Source organism: Sminthopsis crassicaudata, chromosome 3 (assembly GCF_048593235.1).
Source record: "Sminthopsis crassicaudata isolate SCR6 chromosome 3, ASM4859323v1, whole genome shotgun sequence".
In the NCBI taxonomy this organism is placed as follows: Eukaryota; Metazoa; Chordata; class Mammalia; order Dasyuromorphia; family Dasyuridae; genus Sminthopsis; species Sminthopsis crassicaudata.
The window spans coordinates 362,753,615-362,757,753 of NC_133619.1; the positions used below are offsets into that span (position 1 = coordinate 362,753,615).

Genomic DNA, 4,139 nt, shown 5'->3' on the forward strand with positions numbered 1-4,139 from the left:
AATAAGTGTCAGAGAAAGGACTTGGGTCCTTTAAGGGGAATAAGCAGAGGACCTTATACCTTGTAGGTATTCAGTAAAAGCCAAATTGAATTGAATATAAACTGAGGTGGCATTTGCAAATGGGATAGGAGCACAGAACCACAAGGCCTAGATGAATTAAAGAGAACTAAAAATGAAAGGCAAGCAAATAACAAAAGAAAGCCCACAAATGAATGTTCTAGCTTTGCCTCATAGAGTGTTAGGATTGTTACTAGGTGGGATGATGACAGGCTGATCTTGCACAGGGACCGGGGGACTATAGGAAGAGTTGGTACAGAGTGAGCTGCTCCCCATCAGTGAGGAGACTTGAGTAGGTGAGACATCTAATGTAGAGACAGTCTGGGCCTGAGCTGGGGCCGGCTGCTTGTTCTTGGAGGAGAGGGCACTTGACTGCTGCTGCCTGACAACATGAGCTGCTCCAACGTTGAGGGGCTGAGCCGTGGCCAGAGTCACGTGGTTTGTCAGCAGAGAGGGCTGCTGCATAAGGCTACTGTACTGGCTGCCACCTGAGTGCCCATTCCTCCAGTCTCCCAGCTGCTGGCCAATCCCCATGGCCTGGGGAATGACCTCAGTAGGCTGAACGCAATTGTGTAGAGCCACCCCAGGGAACTGCTGCCCTGTTGAAGGTAAGAGGATCTGCTGGGTTCCTCCAGGCCAGACCTGCAGGACAGTGGCAGTGTGTCCAACCAGCGCCGGCCGGCTAGGTGCACAGCTCAGAGTAAAGGGCACCACCTGCTGTGGTGTGATGATGGCTGCTTGAGGATGGAGAGTTGCTGCCATGAGTGGTGGACAGCTTCCCTGGCTGAGGACTCCTGACTGGATCTGTAATGGCTGAGCAGCAGGCGCCTGGGGTACCATTGGCACAGCATTCTCCATCCTCCCAGGGAATCCAGAATGCTGAGCAGATGCCTGGAGTCCAGTTTGAAAAGCAGGGGGACGCACGACGAAAGTCTGCAGGAATGGATCAGTCTGAGTGCAAATGGCAGTAGTTCCAGGCTGCAAGGAGACACTCTGCTGGGCAACTCCTGCCACAGGTGCTGCCCCTGATGGATACAGGGCAGACGGGTAATTCAGCAGGGGGACATCCGAATCAGCCAGAGAGTGTGTAGCTGCTGCTGCAGTAGAACTGGACGCCAAAACACTGGCGACACCGTGCCCGGGATTGAGCTGGTTGCTGAAGGTCATGGTTAGATTTGTGCTTGTGTTGGGGGCAAAATGGGTGGTCAAAGGGTTCTTGATCTGTTTCACTGGATCATCCATGTGCCCTGTCCTTCGGCAGATCTCCATGTTCTGAAAGCATGACAAAACATGATTGCTGGGTGGGAAATCCAAAAGATGAGTCATTGTCACAAATGGGTGGTTGAGGGTTTTCCATGGAGTAGCTCTCTTATCTGCATCAATTGTCAGCATCTTCTTCAACAAATCAATGAACTCTCTTCTATCTGCTTTTTCTGCCCACATATCCGTTCCCTCTAAGTCTGTAGACATATTCACCTGGGCCATGTCATCTAAACAGTTGAATATGTACTTGCGGGTGTCTCTTGATTTGATTCCTGTTTCCCACTCATGCTCCTCTGGCGTCTTTAGTCTCCACAGTGGGTAACCCAAACGAGGATCTCTGTTGAAAAACATGCTTGTTTTTGTTCCTGCACTCAGAAGGTATTCTGCCGGGAGGCCTTGTGTTTGTGAAATGTAACAAATCTGCTCATATTCTGAAGCCCCGGCGTAGAGAGGCCAGCCCAGAAACAACTCCGCTATCACACAGCCCAAGGACCACATATCAATAGCCTCCCAAAACGGCAGTCCAAGAATGATTTCAGGAGCCCTGTAGTAGCGTGTCTGTATGTAGGAGGAGCACACAGCTTTGGATACCTGAGTGGCAGAGCCAAAGTCAATGACCTTGAGGCGGTATGGCTGCTGCACAGGATCCACCAGCATGATGTTTTCTGGCTTTAGGTCCGTGTGGATCAGGCCAAGGTTCTTGAGCTTCCTCAGAGCTGTGGCCACCTGCTGTAGGATGGGCCGGATGTACTTGAGCTGCAGTGGACGAAACTTGTTCTGCTTTAGGAAATCATACAGGTTCTGTTCCAGCATCTCAAACACCAGGCAGGTGTGATTCTGGTGCTGGAAGCACTCATAAAAACGGACAACATTGGATTCGTCAGCATCGTCCCTGTTCAGGAGGGAAAGGATGTTCACCTCAATCTGGCCCTGTCGGGCATAGGCAGGATGGTTTTTCAAGATCTTAATGGCGACAATTTCCTTGGTACTCCGCTTCCAGCACTTGGCCACCTGCCCGAATGTCCCCCGGCCCAAGAACTCTAGGACTTGGTAACTGTTGGTCATGGAGTAAAGGATTTCATGCTGGACCAGCTGGTAATCCCCTTCTCTGCTGGAACTGCTGGTCTTGGTGGTCATGGTGGTGGTCGTGGCAGCGGCACCCACCACAGTCCTGTTCTGCTGCCTGACAGGGGGATGTTCTTCTATGATCTGCCCTTTACCACTGCTGTCCACCTCCTCACTTTTTCTCTTCAATCCACATTTGTGATAGGGCTCCAGCCAAGAAACGTGGCCTCTGTGAGTGAGGGTCTGACTGCTCGGGAAGGATGAGGTGGCAGCACCCCCGGTGCTGTCAGCAGCCATGACCACGACATGCTCCACTGTGGGAGCTGGCAGAAGGAGGCTCTGGTCATAAGAGGGGAGGTTGAACCTTGTCACCTGCTGAGAGGAGTTTTCTTGTCCTTGTGTGGCTGAGAGGTTCTTGCTGGGAGTAGGATACTTTTTGTTGCTGCTCCGTCCTGAAATGTCCCAGCCAGAAGGCTCTGTTTTCCGTTTCTTTGCACTGCAGAAGGCACTCGATGAGACTGTCTGCCTGTCCATTTGAATCGGGGACATTGTGGAAGCTTCTAGCACACCCTTGTACTGGTGCTCTCTCTCTATCTCTGTCTCTTCTCTCTTTCTCTTCTCTCTTTCTGTCATTGTAGCCAGTCTGCTAGGTGTGAAATGATATCTGAAATCTTTATCCATTTGTATTTCTCTAATCAAAAAGGATTTAAGAAGATCTTAATCTATTCTGATGTTGTGTTTCCTCCAAATTGCAAATGGTTTCCTGGGAGCAGACCTCTTGGGGAGCTTCTGGAGCTTTTAGTTTCAATTCAATGATCTGAAAATGCAGCCAGGAATTCAAGTCCAGATCTTCTCCTTGACCCAATCCAGACTGACTTCCCCACTCAATGTTGGCTCCTTATATCCTCCCAGAGAATCCATGGGCTTGTGGGAACTCCTTGAAGAACCAATGAGCAAACTCCTTGACAGGTGTCAACTCCTTCACAGGTGTCAACTCCCTGACAGGTGTCAACTCCTTGACAGGTGTCAACTCTTTACAGGTGTGAACTTTGAATTCAATGAGCTAGAGAATTGTTAAGTACCAGACAACCGATTTAGCACCTAGGAATAATCCTAACCATGGAGCTGTGGAGACACAGGTCCTTTGTAATCTAAAGAGTTATAGAAGTATGATCTAACACTCATTTAAAGATTTTCATAGGTATCTCATTATATTTCCTGTTTTACAAACCTTTATTTTTCTTTTCCATCCTGGAGCTTTTACTTCTTGGTCTTCTTTAGACAGATCCTTTTTGTTGCCCAAACTCTATCCCCAGTGGTTTTATCTAGCCCTTTCTACCCTTCCCTCAGGATTCACTGTTGGCATTCTTTTTGTTCTGATTCATTAACTAGCTAGGGAACCCACCTTTGCCATTTAGTCATGGCACAAAGTCGGGTCTCATGGCTTTCAAAAGTTTTAAACCTTTCATTTTTAGTTCTCTTTAATTCATCTAGGCCTTGTGGTTCTGTGCTCCTATCCCATTTGCAAATGCCACCTCAGTTTATATTCAATTCAATTTGGCTTTTACTGAATACCTACAAAGTATAAGGTCCTCTGCTTATTCCCCTTAATGGACCCAAGTCCTTTCTCTGACACTTATTAAGGGTATGACCTTATCCGAGGGACTTTTCTTTTTCCTCTCCTATGAAACAAAAGAGTTGGACTAGATTCTCACAAGGATTCTCACCCTTTTGATGGCATACGCTTCTGTGAA

The 4,139-nt window shown here is 48.4% G+C and overlaps 1 pseudogene; it reads right to left on the reverse strand.

The window, feature by feature from the left end:
• Positions 1-228: 228 nt before the first annotated feature.
• LOC141562133 (homeodomain-interacting protein kinase 1 pseudogene) lies at positions 229-3,308 on the reverse strand (annotated as a pseudogene).
• Positions 3,309-4,139: the final 831 nt, after the last annotated feature.